This window comes from Pan paniscus, chromosome 4 (assembly GCF_029289425.2).
Source record: "Pan paniscus chromosome 4, NHGRI_mPanPan1-v2.0_pri, whole genome shotgun sequence".
In the NCBI taxonomy this organism is placed as follows: domain Eukaryota; kingdom Metazoa; phylum Chordata; class Mammalia; order Primates; family Hominidae; genus Pan; species Pan paniscus.
In genome coordinates, this window is record NC_073253.2 from 80,977,341 (window position 1) to 80,998,708 (window position 21,368).

The 21,368-nt window shown below is 31.1% G+C and overlaps 1 pseudogene; it reads left to right on the top strand.

Moving 5' to 3' along the window:
* LOC117978521 (beta-glucuronidase-like) overlaps window positions 1–8,377 on the top strand; it is a 99,127-nt pseudogene extending 90,750 nt beyond the window's left edge.
* Window positions 8,378–21,368: the final 12,991 nt, after the last annotated feature.

The following is a 21,368-nucleotide window of genomic DNA, read 5'->3' on the forward strand; positions in this document are numbered from 1 at the left end:
TATTATAATCTTATGGAACCATTGTCATATATCTGGTCAGTTGTTGACCAAAACATTTTTGTGTATGCATGCCTGTGTTACAGTACTTGTATTACTGTGATAGAATTATAGATTATTTCCTTGATAATAATGCTCTAATGTTATTTCACATGAAAAAATAAATATTATTTTTCAATAAGCAGGTAAATAACTAATTTTTTAATAATTTATCATTGTAACTTTGAATTTTACAATGGTGTTAACAACCCGGAGAAAAAGGAGCATAATTAATATATCCTTAAAGTAGAACAATGCATTTCAAGATGAATACTAAATCTAGAATATTATTAACATCATATGTTCATACATAGACAAGAACTTTTCTTTTTCTTTTCATTTTCTAGCTCTTTTTATCACTCTACTTTGACCCCTCTAGATTGTCAAAACTTTTCTGATATTAAGTAAATTCTTATACTAATGCAGAAAATGGTAAGTTCATATAAAATAGATCTAATATTAAAGCCTTACTAGTATAAGGCATACAAAAGATATTACTTCCAGGTCTATGACTAATTATAACTATTTTATGGTATATTAATTTGATGCTGGCAGTTAAAAGTGATAAATTCATATTTTGGTTCCTATTGTACTTGGAATTAGTGTGACCATATGATTTATTTACTTATTTTTTTTTTTTTTTGAGACGGAGTCTCACTCTGTCACCCAGGCTGGAGTGCAGTGGCACGCTCTCGGCTCACTGCAACCTCCGCCTCCCGGGTTCACACCATCCTCCTGCCTCATCCTTCCGAGTAGCTGGGACTACAGGCGCCCGCCACCACGACCGGCTAATTTTTTGTATTTTTAGTAGAAACAGAGTTTCACCGTGTTAGCCAGGATGGTCTCAATCGCCTGACCTCGTGATCCACCCGTCTCGGCCTCCCAAAGTGATGGGATTACAAACGTGAGCCACTGCGCCCGGCCATAGTGTGACCATATGATTTTTTTTTAATAAAATATTTTTCATTCAAAATGATTTTGAATATTTTTTCAAAATGTAATATATTTTGATTATTAATGGTAGTTAATAGTTTCAGTATACTATATTTACCTTTCTTGGAAATTAATCAATACATTCTCTGACAATGACTAAAATTATTCATTTTTCAGTCCATCTATCAATATAATTTAAGAAAGACTGAATTTGGATGGTAGAAACCTATAAGATAAAAATAATTACTTTGTCCTGGTACCATAATTTTTCACACACTTATCTTGTTTGCTCTGCACACATTTATGCAGTTTTACATCAGTAAAATTTATATATACAGTTGTCCCTTGAACCACATGGGCTTAAATGTGTGAGTCCATTGATACACAGATGTTCTTAAAAAATAAAAATTACGTTGAATGTGCCTGCTTCTCCTGCCTCCCCTTTCACCTCCTCCACCTCTTCTTTTTTTGCTGTTTCTGAGACAACAAAACTACTCCCCCTCTTCCTCCTCCTCAGCTTATGCAACATGAAAATGGCAAGGATGAAGACCTTTATGATGATCCATTTCCATTTAATGAATAGTAAGTGTATTTTCTCTTCCTTATGATTTTCTCAGTAACACCTTTTTTTCTCTAGCTTACTTTATTGTAAGAACACAGGGTATAATACATAGGACATACAAAGTATGTATTAATCAATCATTTATGTTATTCCTAAGGCTTCTGGTCAACAGTAGATTATTAGTAGTTAAGTTTTGGGGGAGTCAATAGTATATGCAAATTTTCAACTGTGCAGAGGGTTGGTGCCTCTAAATGCTGCATTTGTTCAAGGATCAACTGTATATATTGGGTTCTGTAAGTTCTTTCGAAAATATCGTCTTCCTCAGAATTTTAAACTGATATGTGATAGTTTCTTTTCATAATGAAAAATATAATTTGTGCACTTCTCTTGGATTCCTTTATTCTGAGAGCTATGAATACTATTGAATGTGTTTATATAAGGAAGCCTCAAAAGTAGGGGATATGCATGTATTTATAATATGTATGTATATACACATCTATGTATGTGTGTATGTATTTTTATGATTGTTCAGTAGGAAAAGTTCAAAGCAACTTTCTCTGTATAGGTGGAAAGGGAAATTCATAATGGCTCAGATACTCCTTTACTTAAGTGAGGGCTAATTGGAAGAACTACTTGGTCATCTATGTATAAGAAGAAACTGGTATCCACTCAACAGGGGATTTTTTTTTTTTTTTTTTTTTTTGTCTTGTACTTCTTGAGTATCATTCTTTGTTTCACTTTTTTTTTCTGCAAGACATTCTTTCTGTTTTGGAGAAATGTGTTATTCTTCAAGCACCTTATCCTTTTAGAGCTCAAAGATGGTTGTAAAACGAAAGGGTCATTTTCATAAAGGTCTAGGATCCTCCAGGGAAGAGAATCATCTAATCTAATCATCAGTGGGATTTTAAATTTACTGAATGTTGTCCAACAATTTAAGATGGTCCAGTTGAAACATTTGGCAAGAGTGAAGACCAAGGGTCATCCTCAAGCACACCTCCTAAAATGAACTTCTTTAAAGGAAAAGAGGGTTGTTATCCTGTAACCCAGGCTCAAAGTTACCACCCAGATGCCAGATGAACCAACATGAAGTTTAGGTGCAGTATGATGGTAAGCTGCCCATACTTTCTTATTGGTATGATGGAGAAACTTTCTTAGGTTTTTGTTCTGTATTTTCAAAATAACAAACTGCAACCTAACTCTTCAAGTAGTTTTTAGTACAAGGCCTCCTATCTCTGTACGGCACTGAGGGATTGAGATCAACCTTATTGACTAAACCACAGTGGCTTGTCCTGAGAACTTTTGTGGCTACATTGGTTATAGAGTGAGAATTAAAGCTTATTCTGAAATAGAATAATTGGGAAATTTCTTTCTTCCCTTACATAACCAGACAATCAACTGTGGGAATAGCAAAGCTAATATTAGGTTCTTGGGAGCCATATTTCCAATTTGACACTCTCCTGAAGAAACAGAAATGATGATATTAGAAGTCTGGCTCAGGATTTTTAGGAAGGAAGAAAGACTTACACTTAGGGGCTGGTTTTGGCCAGAGTTTAAAGGCCAGTGGAGAGAAAACATGGCTTTTCACCACGGGCTTGGCAAGTAAACCTTTAAACAAGGCTTTTAAGTATTAATAAATTTGCTACACATTCTGTGCCAAAATTGGATTATAGATATTTTAAGAATATAATTCTTTAAAAGACTCAGGTTATTAAGCAAACATTATTAAGTCAACAAGTTACAATATGTTGAATTAAAAGCTGACATGGTTTAAGAAAATAGAAGGTCTTTTTTAAAATTTTTTTTATTTTCTTTATTTTTTTAGATGGAGCCTAGCTCTGTTGTCCAGGCTGGAGTGCAATGGTGCGATCTCTGCCCACCACAACTCCGCATCCCGGGTTCAAGGAATTCTCTCACCTCAGCCTCCCGTGTAGCTGAGATTATAGGCATGCACAACCACATCTGGCTAATTTTTGTATGTTTTGGTAGAGACAGGATTTCGCCATGTTGGCCAGGCTGGTCTTGAACTCCTGACCTTAAGCTATCCACCCACCTCCGCCTCCCAAAGTGCTGGCATTACAGACGTGAACCACCACACCCGGCCAGAAGGTCCTATTTGGATTAAATGCCAGAAGAAGCGTAAGGAAATTAACATTGACTGTTATATGGTCCGAAGAAATTATACTCAGATCTCACTGTAGGGTGTTTTCTTATTGTTGGTAACCACATCTTCCAGGACTTATAGTGGAAAAAGCAAATGGCTTCACTTGAAGAAATTTAAGCAATGCAATCACATAGATGAATGAAAACCAGCCCCTTCTTCATATATATTATTCAAGCCCCTTTTCATTTTTATTATTCCAGGATCCTCTCTTATTCCATTGTGCCTATTTTACATTAGTATTCTCTGCTGATACCTACTTAGATTGTCTCAATGGAGTTTATATTTATAACATAATTACACAAAAAAGGCTTTGTTTCTTTTCTTCTGCAAGTGACTAGCATTCTAATAAAATATCTTACGTTTCTAATCAAGATTCAGCGTTCAAAACAATAGAATATTTGTGGATTTGTTTTTCTATCATTTAAATTTTATGTTTCCCAATCCCTTTTTCATGGACAGAGACAAATACATATAATCACTGTGTTGCTAGCATCAGGAACCGTAACATTAGAATTAAACAAACAAGTCAATTATTTATATCCTGGAAAATATTAAATTTATAGTGTCTTGCTAATATTTTCTTACATAATAATATGCAAACACATAAAGTGAAGGTTACTTTATAATAATATGCTCTTTTATATTTTAGCAATATTTTATGTGAAAATATTAAAACACATAAAAACTACATAAAATTACCAAAATTCCAGCACTTAAATAATTTGGTGTAATTTTGAATGTCTTTCCAACAGATCCTCTCTTAATACACCCTAATATTCACCTTCATTGTAACTAATGTAAGTGTTAATTTTTCTTCTCAATTCTTCTCAACAGTGGACTCATATGTATGTTTTTCTATGAATATTTTTTTCTAAAACTTTGGCACAACTATAATATCTCTAATTACATGAGTTCTTCATCAATCTGTCCACTATTAATTTCTTTCTAATGCATATTTGAAATGCTACATAATTGCATAAATTATGGATTATTTATAATTTATTTATTCAAATATTTTTGGTGGATATTTAGGTGTTTTCCTATTTTCAAGAAGCAACATTGTACATATATATCATTACATAAGTGTCTCTAATCTTGACTGCATATGAATAGCTTACAGTTGTATTTAAACAATCTCCCATGAACATATTTTTCCTAAAATACCAAAAGCAATTTCCAAATACTGTGTAATTTCAGCCATAATTACTTCATAAATAAAGTACTCTTCATCTCTACTTCTTCTCCCAAACGTAAATATATATCACTCTTTATCTTCAGACATTCAAGCAGTTATTAACTGAGATTTGTGTAACTTTCTAAAGACTCTGATAACTTTAATTTTATACCTTTTTTGGACATCCTTGCATTATTTTTTTTTTTACTTTACTTTGTACTACCACAACTAAGATGGTAATTTAACTACATTCTATGAGTTCATTCCAGACAAATTCTAATCCGTGTATGGAAATACTGTCAGAATAAACTCTCTGAAACACAACCTAAGCATGCTACACTTTTGACTGTGTAATGGCTGTCTAGTAATAATAATAATAAAACCTTTATTTTTCTTACCCACATATCTGTATGACACAGTTTTGGCTATTGACCCACCTTCATATTATTTTATCTATAAGCATGATTCACTCCTACTATACAAATACAATAGCATTGTTCTAAACTCCATATTCTACCTAAAGAGAAATGAGGCTTCCACAATTCACTCAAAGTGGTAAAATTATTGATATGAGTAGTCTTTTGTAATTTCATGTATGTATTATAATATAAAAGGCAAACAATATAAAAACCATGTCAGAGTTACAAGTAGAAACACTATTAAAAAAAACGAGGAAATCCTCCCAAAATTTCAGTAATCCATAGGATGGCAAATAAAAAAGAAATAGAATAAGAAACAGCAAAAACAAGTAATACAATTGCAGACTTCAGTGCTAACATATTAATAGTTGCTTCAATAAAATTATGTATATAATCAATTAAAAAACAAGACCGATAAAGTGACCTTCTAAAATGGCCTAACCATATCCTATTTATATAAAATTCACCTCAAATTCAAAGACAAAAAAGTTGAAAGTTAAAAGATGAAGAAAGATATATCATGCAAACTTTAAGAAATAAAATGAATTACTACAATAATATCTGATAATGTACATTTTAGACAAAGAAAAATTCTTGAGAAAAAGACATAACAACGATAAAAATAATAAATCTACCAGATAATCTATAAAAAATCTGTAAAACAATATATAAGCAACATTTTTAAAAACCTGTAAAACAATATGTTAAGCACCAAAGTGTCCTCAGAATACATGAAGAAGAATTTATAAATATGAGGTAAAATATTTGTAAGTCCATATATCTCATAAGGGGTTTTTTTTCTAGAGTATATAAAGAACTCTTACATCTCAATAGTGAAAAGACAAACCAACTAAAATGGGTAAACCATTTTGATTTTTCCAATGAATATTCACAAATAGGCACAAAAGCACATAAAACGATGCTAAACATAAAATAATTCTCAATATTTAAATCATTATAGTAAAATTACAGTTAAATACCACTTCACACCCATTAAAATGGCAATAATTAAAGAGACAGGCAATATTCAATGTTGGGAAGAATGAAAAACCTTACACTTGCTGATAGAGATGCAAATTTGTCAGGCAAATCTGGAAAACAAGTTGAAAATTGATTAAACACTTAAACAAAATGTATCACATGAATCACCAATTCCACTCCTGAATATCTATTCAATAGAAATTAAAACATACATCACCTAAAATCTTGTGAGTTATTGTTCACAACAACATTATTCAACAGTATTCTTATGAGTTACTGTTTCACAGCAACATTAGTCAAAATAGTTCATCAACTGAGAGTGGATAAACAAAAATGGATGAACCTCAAAACTATTATGCAAATTGAAAGAGGCCAGATGAAAAAGATCACATTGTAAATGATTTGATTATAAGAGATGTTTAATAAGAGAAATACACAGAGACACAAGTAGGTTAGTAGGTGAGACATGGTGTTGGCATGGGAAATTTTTTCAAAGTATTAGAAATGTTCTAAACATCTATTGCAGTGACAAGAGCAAGACACTAAGTTATTAAAATTTTGTATATAAATGTCACATATTCAAATACCATTTTTATGTATACACAATAATGTAAGAATGATACAATATGCTTTGAATTATATATTATTTATATAAGTACTCTACATTATTTCCATAATTCTATTTATTTTAATTATCAATAGTATAATTAGTTTGATAATTTATAATCTTGTTTCACTGTGCCTCAAATAAGTGGTGTCTTATGATCAACCAGATCATTGATTCTTATATATACTCTATGTATATGTGTATATATGTATATTTGCAGTTTACAGTTTGCTCAATGCTTGCCTCAAATATCATCAAAGAAAAAGTGTATTTTTATAATAAACTTGATGTGTTAAATCAATTTTAATGCTGAGAGGACACATTTTTGGGTAGTCTGATGGAGTTTTTAACAGAGGGTCTTATTTTGTGGTAAAATAATGTGCAACCGTTTAATATAAAACTGCTGAATTTTTATATATACCGGAAATAAGTTAATGTATGCAGTCTTTAAAACTTTTTATATTCTCCTGGCTCTAAAGGAAAGCAAGGTAACTAGCACTCAAAAATACTATTTTTCCTGAGGATAAAAATGTATTTTGTAAAGGAGAATTTTATTTTAGCTTCAAATTATTAATATTTCAAATCAGAAAACCTAAGAATGTGTGCAGGTACGATGTGTGTTCATTCTGCCCTGGAAGAGGAGGCTTAGGCAGTAAAATCCAGTCTTCCAAACTAATCATTGGCTTTGATCAGGGGCTAGAGGTTTCTGCCAGGGCTACTAATGGGAGAAAAAGAATCAGCTAGGAAATTGCAGCATCATTTTGCTATTTTGCTTTGGGGGCCAGCTGAAATTTCCCCAAAGTTTCCAAAATATCCTAAGGATAAATATTTGCATTTTTATGTAATTGAAATAGTTGCAAAAGGACTCAGGATTTGTACCAAAACACAAACATTTAACAAATAACTGTACAGATACCTACACCATAATAATGGTGATAACTATCATGAAACAAACTCTGGAGTCATGAGTGTATACAATTCAAGTCCTGAAACAGTATGATTCAAAACTCAAGATACAAGGTTATAAAAGTGATTTTATGCAAGGAAATTATCAGGCGGATTATCTTGAGAAAAGAAGGACCTGGCCATTTTGATAAAAAAATTGTAGTGCCTTTTGGCAGGTGCATATTAAGAAATGTGTGTAGGCCAGTGAAAACTCTCTTGAGGGTGGGAGAGCTTCGGTCCTTTGTAGATAACATTGAGGATTTTGAAATATGTTCAGGTAAAAAAAAGTAGAGAAGAAAAAAGTGAATAAAACCTTGAGCATCTTTCCTACAGACATATTAAGGATAATTTGCCTTTATACTTTAGCATACTACATGGAAAATGATAATACAAATGTAGTGTTTTTTAAAAATCATTTTTATAACAATATGTTATGGGGTAATGATGAATACTTATTTTTTACATCAAATTCAGGTGAGTCGCAAAAGGAAAATCCGAAATAATTCTCACTGCAGAAAAATATTGGCATCTTTAATAAAAGACAGTTTTTTTTTTGTTTACTTGCTTTGTTTTTTCCTTGTTTAATATTTCTGATGTATTTAAGTGGGTTGTTTACCTGCGTCCCTGCAAATTTTGTGTTCTTCTAATTAAAAAATTACTGTCTTTATATTGATTTTTAGGATTAAAAACACTATATATTAAGGCTTTGCTGGTTATACATGTTGCAAATGCCTTCTCCCATACTGACCTTACAAATTAACTCTCATAATGCTGTATTTTATTGAGCAAAACTAACTTTATTATAACAAGATGAAATACTCTTTTTTTTACTATCCATTCTGTTTTCAAAATATTCACTATGCACAAGATAGCAAAATACTCTTCTATATTATAATCTAGAATATTTTTCCTCTTTCTTTGCCTGGGACAATTTGAGTAGAATTGATCTATATACATGAATGTGAGATATAAAATATATTTTATTTTTTCTAAGTAGACAGCCAGTTTACCTAGCAGCATTTACTAAAAAGACAATTTTATTATTTTTCTAGGAAAAAATGTTATCAATTCTGTTGATGGACCCCTTAATCTCTTCTACTGATTATCTTCTACTTGAACCAGTACCAAATTAATGTTGCAAGCTTTGTCTTGAAATATGTAAGACTTATAACTTTGTTCTTATTCCACCCGATTGTGATGAATATGGGTATTCTGGGTTTCCATTTAAACTTTATATACAGTTTTTAAATTTCTCCAAAAAACCTGATAGAATTTTGACTGAAATTGATTTCAATCTATAGATCAATTTGGACAATTAATACATGTAAATGTGATAGCTATTTATAATTATTTTCTGATATTTATACATTTCATTAATTTTAATTGTGTGATTGGATTCACATCAATCTCTTTAGTACAATGTTGAATACAGGTGAGATTAAATTATATCCCTAAATTGTTCTCCACATTTGAAAAATAGTTTTTAATATTTCACCATTAAGTATTATATTGGCTGTATAATATTTGCAATAGTATTTTGAAAAAGTAATATATTCAAATATAATTTTTTATCCTAAATTTAGTACGAATTATCATAAATTGAGTTTTTAAGTGCATGCAAGTTTATTAGAAAATAAAGGAATAAAGAATGGCTACTCCACAGGCAGAGCACCTTCAAGGGCTGCTGGTTGCCCATTTTTATGGCTATTTCTTGATTATATGCTAAGCAATGGGTAGATTATTCGTGAGTTTTCTGGAAAAGGGGTGGGCAATTCCTGGAACTGAGGGTTACTCCCATTTTTAGAATATAGAGAAACTTCCTGATGTTGCCATGGCATTTGTAAACTCTCATGCTGCTGGTGGGAATATGGCAGTGAGGATGACTAACGGTCACTCTCGTCGCCATCTTGATTTTTGTAGGTTTTAGCCAGCTTCTTTACTACAAACTGTTTTACCAGCAGGGTATTTATGACCTGTATCTTTTGATGACCTCCTACCTCATCCTGTGACTTAGAATGCCTAGCCCTCTGAGAATGAAGCCCATTACGTTTCAGCCTTATTTTACTTAGTCCCTTTTCAAGATGGAGTTGCTCTGGTTCAAAAGTCTCTGAAATTTCCCCTATTTTCTTTGTAAGATAACCCTTCATTCTAAGGATTGTAGAGGGACAAAAATCCATCTTCTGTGACTTCTTTAGGCTGAATAGGGGTGATGATATTTCTGCCTAACTATGAAGGTCCCTTGTGTTCAGGATAGAGGGGAGCTAAGTCAGAAAGCATCAATATGCTGAGGGCCATTTATAACTCCAAGATCTGACAAAACTGGAAGATTAATAAGTGCACAATGTAAGAAAACATTCTGACAAAACTGGATATCGGAAGATTAATAAGTGTACAATTTAAGGAAACATTCAGTAAGCTTATCCTGCATTCTGATGCAGAGTACAACAGCAATATATTCCACAACACTGAAGCAAAATAAGTAAAATTATCCCAAGTAAAATAAATAAGAAGGCTTTCTATGAACTAGGCAAATATTGCAACCAAGCTGATAGGGGATTGCTAGCTGATTCCAGTATGTGTCCAGAATTAGAATACTGATACAGATTTTTTATATTACTTTCCCTCTAGTTTCTTCTGAGCAGCGGCCAGAGATCACTGATTGGTTCACAGGAATAAGCAGGGTTACTCTAAACTGCTTGAAAAGGAAACCTCAAAAACAACTGATGAGACTAGAATTTAATAACAAGTGTACCATAATTCTTGAAACATAATTTTTCTCTCTCCAGTCTTTCATTTTTACCAAAGACAAATCATGGTAAGTTCAACTTGCTTTATTATACTTGGCCTGATTATTTGTATAATATGCAGCAAGAATAATTATTTTTCACATAGACTTTTTAAGTTGACTTTGATGGAAATTTGTTGCATAGAAAGATTCTCAGATAAGACTTTTTTAAAGATGATCCCAGCCATGGCTTTGTACCCTCAAATACCTATGAGTTAGGTAAATTCCTCTCCTCTTGAGGTCCCATGACAACTTGGAGCTCCTGAGCCTTTCAGAAAGTGACATTCTTTACTTACCGAGGTCAAGAACCCTGCACAAGGCCTCTGTAGACAAGTATGAGGCCAGTTTTCTTAAGGGAATTTTATTGGCTCTGTCAAATTTAATTCCTTTAAAAAAAAGCACATCATTTCAGTAAAGCCTTGATAAAAATAACAAGTTTCTCCAGTTGTGTCATGTTCCAAAAAAAAAAAAAAAATCTTATTGCACTTATGCAAATAACAATATGGCCATAAGTTAAGAATACTCATAAAGAGTTTCCAAATTCTGGATAAATCAGGAAGAGAGAAACAAATATGTTCCAACTTTTGTTCACAGGAGGATACTTAATTGTTAAAAGTTGTCAATAGCTCAAAAGAATAAGTTTTCTTGACTCTGAAAATCAAAACAAAGGATCAGCAATGTTTTAAGCAAAATGTCAAAAAAAATTACTTCAGTCTTTTATTAGTTCAGTCCATGCAGTGAACTCCTGTTCTGCTTGATATTCATGAACTTTTCAGCTCTCCATGAGAGTCCTGAAGGATTTTCCTCTCTTCTAATGTCACAATATCCAAAGTTATCAGAAGCTTGCATTCAAGAACACCTGTTAGAGTCCTATGGCTGATTATAAACCACCTTTTAAAGTGGATCAAAACAAGACAACAATTGTTGGTGGATGACAAAATGCCTTAGAGCAGTCACTGTTAAAGCCACAATTGACTAGGAAATTTTGGTTACTTTTGTGGCACACAAAAATTTTACATAACAATCATAATTATTAATAACATACAGTAAGTCATATTAGAAGTATAGGTGTTTCCCATAATTTTGGAACACATACCAATAACATATTTATACAAATACAACTCAAAGAAAGCCAAACACCATTTCATATCTGACAATGCTTCCCGTGTGATTTTTATACCAAATAAACCAAATGTCATTTTTACATTAGTGTACTATTAATGTTAAACCCTGTGTTTATTAAAACCTTATAGGCAAATATATCCAATTTTTATGTCTGATCATAAGGTAAGATTTTTATTAACCATTTATAATCCTTTAAATTTTTGTTTAAGAGAAGATTAGTGTTCTAAGAAAAACTTGTTTTTTTTTATTGCAGTGATCAATTTATGGAAAAATTGAATAAAACTCCTTTAACTGTATGTTCACACATAGAATTTATCTTACAAAATCTGACATAAAATCCTTTAACCCTCTAAACTTAGGCAAGAAATCCACATTACCATGCTTCTTACAATCTTTTACCAAAAGTATATTCTACTTTTCTTGCATGCCTTGAATGTAGAGCTGTTTCTTTAGTAGTCTCAAATACATGTTACACTGTTAACTCTTGATTTTGAATTATATGCACTGTCTTTTTCTGCATATACTGAAATGATCAAACTATTTTCTACATTTTTCTCTTAATGTGGTAGAATGTAATGAATTTCAAAGTTAAATAAAATTTTTAATTTCTGCACTTAAACTCATCTTACATTGAAATATATATCTTCCTTATATTGCAAAATTCATTTGACTAATGCATTGTTGAATACTTGGCATTTATGTTTTAGACATAAAGTCTAGCTTTAAAAATGATTATTATAATACTTAAAGTATAATAATAATAAAAGAAAAAAGAAAAGAAGAAAAGGAAAACATGGATAAGCAGATATAAAAATATTTTTTCCAAAAATGGAGATTATATTACAGATTATTGCATGCCAAACTCTTTGTAAACATAGAAAATGATACAGAATTACTGTCAAAAACAATTTAGACTTGTCGGCTTTGTTGGCATTTTGAATGTGAATACTCTAAGATGTGAATCTGACTGAATAAGTGATATTTATTTCAAAAAACTGTAGTATATCAATTCCTAGAACCTTATATGAATGAATACTTTATGAAATGAATTTTATGACTGGCTTGAATAAAATTGTAAATTATTGCCTGATAAAGCAGAATGGTATCTAACTTTAGTTACCTTTAGCTTCTAATTTAGTGAAATAAAAGACTTCTTGAAATGTCAAAAAAAAAAAATGATGTGGGAATTACGCCATTTTTAGTCTATACCCTGGAAAAGATTTTTGGAAAGAATATTCTCTTCTTCTTAATTATTTGGTAGAATTTGATAAGACGAAGAGATTTTTCAAGTTTTTCGTTTAAATGTTTGCATCCTTCATAACATTGATTTCAGAACTTGATGAGGTTATGAAAAGAGAAGAAAATTGCAGATTGATCATTCTTTTTTTTTTTTTTTTTCTTGAGAAGTAGTGTCACTCTGTCACCCAGGCTGGAGTGCAATGGCATGATCTCTTCTCATTGCAACCTCTGCCACCTGGGCTCAATCGATTCTCCTGCATCAGCTTCCCAAGCAGCTGTGATTACAGGCTCCCACCACCATGCCCAGCTAATTTTTGTATTTGTAGTAGAGACGGGATTTTGCCATGTTGGCCAGGCTGGTCATGAACTCCTCACCTCAGGTGATCTGCCTGCCTTGGCCTCCCAAAGTGCTGAGATGACAGGTGTCAGCCACCACACCTGGCCTGGATCATTCTTATGTAGACAAATGCATATATATTGCATCATCATAAGCTTAATCCACAAAAAACACATCAAGGCAGAGCATAGTTTATTTCAGAAATAAAAGATTGGTTTTGCAGCCATAAATTGCTCTAATTCAGCATATGAACCAAATTAAATAAAATATATACACACATATAAATACATATCACTCCAGATGAATGTTTAAATCACTGATTTTTCTAACTTTTCATTATTTCATATAAAGTCCTTGAACAGTTTTCCTTAAAAGTACAGCTATAGCTATATTCTTTCTATTTTCTAGTGTCATATTTCCATGCTGTTTCTTAAATTCATATACTAATTACATGCTATGTTACATCATCTCACACACATGTTTAGAAATGTACAGTATAATTTGGAAATATTCAGAAATTTTTAAAACTTTTTGTTAATTATTTCTAGATAATTCTAAAGTAGTCAGTCTACATACACTATACATTTAGTCCTTTGACATTTGATGATACATACCATGTATCTCTTTTATTTACACCTATATATGCATCTCTCTATAGTTTTACTATCTTTTCATCATTTGTATAATTATTTTATAATTTATTAATCATTTTTAAATCTTTTGAATAGTTACCATTTTAAACCGTTTTATCAGTTATGAGAGAGGCATTGTAAAATATTCAACTATAATTGTAAATGTGTTTACATATCTTTTGGCTTCTGTCATCTTTTAAATTTGAATATGCAAAATTTTATGTGCACAAAACATTAGAGTTGCTATATCTTAAGATTTTGTCATTGTATTAAATGCTTTTCTTCTCTCTAGAAATACTTCTTGACTAATGTGGTTGATTATTGTATACGTACACAAGTTTCTCATTTTTAGTATTTGAATGATATATATGTATAGGTGATAAATATGTTATATACTGTCTTATTTTGGTCATATTTTTATGATATTTGTAAGGTATGTCTCTTTTAAGCCACATATTAGTTATTTTTTTACTTGACATCAGTCTTTAACTAGAATATCTATTTAGATTTTATGTAACTCATTGTCTAATCTGTATTCAATTCTTTAAGCATATTTGTTTTCTATTTGTCCTGTGTCTTTTACATTTTCTTTTTTTTATTTTGTAGTAATTAACAAAGTTTATTATTCTTTTTTAACCACATTAACTTAGCAGCTATATGGTCTTTGTGTAGTGTTTTAGCAGCTACCATAGATATTAAAACCTGAATCCCTGGTTTATATTTAAGTTAGTCATTTGTTTCCTAGACAATGCAAGGGTCCTAGGCCATTTAAAGTTTATTTATACTCCTGCCATTGTATAGAGCCAATTATTATTTGTATTTATATTCATTTGTATTTGCCTTTTCCAATCCTCTCTGTTTCTTTTTGCAAGCCTATTGTTTGCTCTGTGTTTATGTTCATCTGCTGAACACTCTTTAGGAATTCCTCAATGCAGGTCAACTTAGTATTGATTGTCTTTTATTCTGATCAGCATATCTTTTCTCTTAGTAAATATAATTTTTTTATATTCTCACTTCTGTTACTATTCTTGTGATTCCTACTCTTAGCCTTCCTACTACATAAAGCAGTAAACTTTACCTATTTTTGTAGTTTTTAAAAGATATTCTCTGTAAGTTTGTCTTTTCTATTTTAAAGTGATGGACCTGAGTATAATTTTCTTTCTATTTAACTTGAATACGTGACTTGTAGTCTTTCATCAATTTTGGACATTTTTGTCATTATTTCTTCAAAATTTTCTTTTTTTCCTGTTTTCTTTCTTTCTAGTTAAACTTCAGTTATACATCAATTACACGTTTTGCTCCCACTGCATCTCTGTTTGTTAAAATATTTATATTTTATTGTTTTATCTCTCCTTACTTCAGTATCTTTTTTCTGGTTCATTAATTTTCTTTTATCTCTGTCTAGTCTTCTAGTACACGCACAATTGAGTTGTGCTAATGAATTAAATCCTTCATACAATCAAGTGAAAAAATTTAACTGGGCAATTTGTCTTTCTTGACTCAAATGTCTTTCTCGACTCAACCCTCATTCAGTAATACATCCAAATTTTCAAAAAATCCCAATATTTTAACCTCAATAATGATAGACTGTTTTTCATGTGATTGATTTATATGTAAATGTGAACATATTGTAGATACTCATTATTCTGATTTACTCAATGTTTGTGAGATTCAACCAAAGATATGATGACTATTAAATGTCCTTTTCATTGTTGTGCATTGTGCATTGACCTTATATGCATAACCCCAAATTAAGTTATCTATTTTCTTGATGTAAATTTCAGTTAACTTTAGTTTCTTATTCTAAAGATAATTACAGATGTGCATCCTTACATCTTTCTTGTGGAATTAAGGAACTCATTTGGTTCCATATACTAAGGACTTACATTGCTACATTAACGCTATAGAATATCTCATCTCTCTTTCCCCCCATCTCTTTCTCTCTTTATACTTAAATTTATCTATGAAAAAAATTATTTAGAATAAGCAAATTTTGAATTCCAACAACTATCCTTTTAAAAAAATTCTTTACTGGAATTTTGCTTCAGATTTATTGTTAATAGGTGGTCCTGCTTACAATTTTATTAAATATCAACATCTTGGTCACTTAGATTATAGGCTACAGCAATATTTAAAAAATCATTTTACATGAAGTACAAATGAAAATTTTTATCTATCTGTGGTAGTCTGCCTGTGACAAATATGTAGATACATTGGTTTTAAAATTAAACAGATGATGAAGCAGCTTACCGAGGTGAAATTCTTGCCCAAGCTAATGTAGTAGACGAGGCAGAGGGAGCTGGGATTAGAACTCAAGAAAATTTTACTCCAGATTCCATGCGTTGAAAGTTAGGTTCTATAGAACCTTAATTAGATTATTTTCTGTTTTACAAAGAAGAATTTTTAACAACACATTTGTCGCTATCTTTTATATTAGAGTAAAAATTTATAGTGACTACATACAGATTAATTCATACTCTCTACGCATGACTTTGACAGAGCAGGTCATTTTTGTTCCAGCATGCGAACATGTCATTGAGTTTTGTGGTTTGTTTGGGCGATTTCTACCCTTTAAAAGTGGTCCTTTCTGGCCGGGCGCGGTGGCTCACGCCTGTAATCCCAGCACTTTGGGAGGCCAAGGCGGGCGGATCATGAGGTCAGGAGATCAAGAGCATCCTGGCTAACAAGGAGAAACCCCGTCTCTACTAAAAATACAAACATGAGCCCGGCGTGGTGGCGGGTGGCTGTAGTCCCAGCTACTCGGGAGGCTGAGGCAGGAGAATGGTGTGACCAGGAGGCGGAGCTTGCGGTGAGCAGAGACCGCGCCACTGCACTCCAGCCTGAGCGACAGAGTGAGACTCCATCTCAACAACAACAACAAAAAAAGAAGTGTTCCTTTCTAGTCATCCTACACCTTGTCTTTATCATATCTGCTAAATGAGCTCATGGAAACTCGGGTATGGTGGCCTCATGGTTGCTCACCTATGAGAGTTAATTGACAGATTATAAGAATCTACTTTGTCTAAGATGTCCCCAACATCAGCATATTAGCATTTAATATTCTATTAAATGTTTATGTGCATGGCTCATTTTATTACAAATATTGTAATTCCAGATAACTTGTAATTCTTACATAATTGCTATACAATTGCTTAGAAAACTCTGTCATATCAGACAGTTGCATGCCTCTGAACTTTTAGAAATGACAGTAGTAATAATAGATGATGGTAATGATGGTTATGATAATAGCCATGATTAGAGTTTCTCATATAAACTAGGCATGTTTGATGTAATCAAGCTGGCAAATCCAGGAAAAGTTTTAGTGCTCTTGAATGTCATATTAATAAGGGGTTCTTTCAACAAATACATTCAATGTAAATCTACACTTGCTTTTTAAGATACCATATGTGAAATACTCAAAAGTTATTCAAAAAAGCAGATAGAAAATTAAGGTAAAATATTCCCAATTCATCATATTATATTCAGTGCTGTATGCATTTAAATTTTAATATTGTGATTTATCTAGGTGTGCTATGTATATTTAGTAATGCAAAAGAATGACAATTTTCTTTTTGTGATTTTTCAAGCAACTAAGAAAGGTGGATAATTAAAATGAGTACTCAGAGGCCTTCTAAGTTTTCACTTACTAGCTATGGACCAAAACGTTAGGTATTAGAGGAGCTGTCAGTGCCTGAACTTGTATAGAATATCATGCCTCTCCTTTACCAATGACTTCGCATCTTTTTTGTTAATACTTCAAAATCTAACTCATGTTCATGTACAGTGCTAGAAGTAGATCACCTGACATCACCATGGATGGGTGGTAAAAGAGGTAAAGAACAAACCATGTAGGTTCTAAGGCTTTTAAATTAAAACAATGTTTTCTCTCTAATTTAGCTCCAAAAATTTCAAAAATAATGTCAACTTATGCAACAAGTGAAAAGTATAGTATAAAGGAAAATAAATTGAAAATTAAATTAATAATTTAATTTCCTTTAATAATTGTCAAAATAATAATTTATTTAAAAATTCTCCAATTTTGGATGTTCTCTTTATAACCATTTTATTTAGGGATTTACAAAGGTATTTGTACTAGAAAAGTATTAATTATAAAATATTTTCATCCAAAATTATGTATAATTAACATTCATATATAATTTTTAAAAAGGTAACATTTTAATTAACAATTCAATTTTATATTCTACTTGTTATAAGTAAATTTTATATATGTATCTCTAATTTACAAGTTTCATGAGAAGCTAAAGTGCTTTTGTCTCAGTAGGCATTAGATACATGACATAAATCATAACATTAAGATTAGTCTCAAGGAAGCTTTTGGAAAATTGATCTCCATGAATTATATTTGTGCCACTATAATCTCATGTGAAGATCTAGAAAAGGAATTAAGAATGAAAAGTCAAATTGAAACATTTAAAAATACACATTTTGTTTCCCATATCCCAGTATCATATGAGATAGGTTAATATTCTTTACCATAAATCACACCAGTTAAAAATTTTTCTATTCACTTCCACTGTACTCTGAGAGCATATTTGCATGATTTCTAGACTTTAAAAATTTCAAATAAGTATTTTATGCCTCATAATGTGATTTATTTTAGTGAATATTCATATTTCCTAGAGTAAAATTATATTCTGCTATTGTTGAATAAAATATTGTATACATTTCAATTAGATCAGGTTGGTTGGCGGTATTGTTCAAGTCAGCTATATTATGAATTCTCTGTTTGGTTGCTCTTTCAATTACTAAAATGAAATTACTTAAGCCTTCAACTAGAATCATGGACTTGTGTGTACTATGTTGCAGTTCTACCATATTTTGTGCCTCAGATATGTTTATCTTCTATTGTTACATGCATACACCTTAAACATTGTTATGTCTTTTTGGAGAATTAATTTCTTTATCATTAGTAATGTCCTCCTTTATCCCTGATTTTTTTTGTCTTAAAGTCTGCTTTATCTAAAATTCATCTTTACTTCATATTCAGTATTGTGGAGGTTTTGGGGGTAAGTTTTAGCGTGTATATTAGTGGGCATTCCCCAGAGAAATAGAACCAAAAATACATACTACATGTAGTATATGCACACGTAGTATGTATTATTGTTTCTATTTCTCTAGAGAATAGAATGTATATGGAGAACTATATACATATATAGTTGTATATATGTATACATACATATATAGTTGTATATATGTATACATACATATATAGTTGTATATATGTATACATACATATATAGTTGTATGTATGTATACATACATATATAGTTGTATGTATGTATACATACATATATAGTTGTATGTATGTATACATACATATATAGTTGTATGTATGTATACATACATATATAGTTGTATGTATGTATACATACATATAGTTGTATGTATGTATACATACATATAGTTGTATGTATGTATACATACATATAGTTGTATGTATGTATACATACATATAGTTGTATGTATGTATACATACATATGTAGTTGTGTGTATGTATACATACATATGTAGTTGTGTGTATGTATACATACATATGTAGTTGTGTGTATGTATACATACATATGTAGTTGTGTGTATGTATACATATGTAGTTGTGTGTATGTATACATATGTAGTTGTGTGTATGTATACATACATATGTAGTTGTGTGTATGTATACATACATATGTAGTTGTGTGTATGTATACATACATATGTAGTTGTGTGTATGTATACATACATATGTAGTTGTGTGTATGTATACATACATATGTAGTTGTGTGTATGTATACATACATATGTAGTTGTGTGTATGTATACATTTAATACAACATATGTAGTTGTGTGTATGTATACATTTAATACAACATATGTAGTTGTATGTATGTATACATTTAATACAACATATGTAGTTGTATATATGTATATATACATATATAGTTGTGTATACACATATACACACATATGTATATACAGTATACACACACGTGTATGTATATACACATATACACACATGTATATGTATATACACGTATACACACAGATATGTATATATACATACACACGTATATGTGTATACATACACACGTATATGTGTATATATACACACGTATATGTGTATATATACACACAGAATTATATATATGTATTTATATATAAATATATATGTATATATGTGTGTGTGTATATATATATATATATATATATATATATATGAGAGAGAAAGAGAGAGAGAGTCATGAGAAACATGTAGAGCAGGCTATCAGGCTGGAGACCCAGGTAAATAAAAATTGATATTGCAATTTCAAGTCTAAAGGCAATCTGAAGACAGAATTTATTCTTTTTCAAATAATCTTTTTTTTTTTCTTAAGCCCTTGTAACTTACTGAATGAGTTCCACCTAAATTATAAATGATAATTTACTTGACTCAAAGTCTTCTGATGAAAATGTTAATATCTAAAATTACCTTCACAGCAACAGATGTCAAACTGCTGTTTGAGCAGTCATCTGGGCACTGTAGCCTAGCCAAGTTCACACAAAAATAACTCTCACAGCACATTATATGATTCTCTACCCCCTTATTCGTATTTTTTATGTCTTTGTATTTGAGATTCTTGTAGATGACATATAGTTGAGTGTGTTTTACCATACACCCAGAAAGTTTGTCTTTTAATTGTTGTATTTATATTAAACTTAAGGTGATCATTGACATGGTGTGGTTAATATCTACTATCTTTGTTTTATCTTTGATAATTTTTTTGCTGCTTTTTTTCTGTTTCTCTTTGCTTTCTGGTTTTACGTAAGAATTATATGATTTAATTTATCTTCTCTCTTAGAATGTCAATTCTATTTTTTTAAATTTATTTTTGGTTAGTTTGTAACACCTTGCCCCTCCTTATCCATAGGGGGTATATCTCAAGACTGCCAGTGGATGCCTGAAACCACTGATTATACCAAATCCTATGTGTAATATGCTTTTTCCTATAATAGTGACCTATGATAGAGTTTCATTTCTATATTAGGCACAGTAAGAGATTAATAAAAACAACTAATCGTTATGTAAAACAGTTACAACAATATGCTAGCACCACTACTATTCACTTTGGGACCATTATTAAGTAAGATAAGGGTTATTTAGCACACACACTGCAATACTGGTACAGTTGAATGATAATTGAGCCAGATATAGTGTAGACAGTGTAGATATGCTGGACAAAGATATGATTCACTTCCAGGCAGAATGAAGCAGAACGGTGCAATATTCCATCATGCTACTCAGAACAACACACAATGTAAAACTTATGAATTATTTACTTCTGGAATTTTCCATTTAATATTTTCAGACTCTGATTGACTGCAGGTAACTGAAACTGCTGAAAATGAAACTGGATAAGGTGGAACTACTGTGTACATTTTCCACTAACCTAAGTC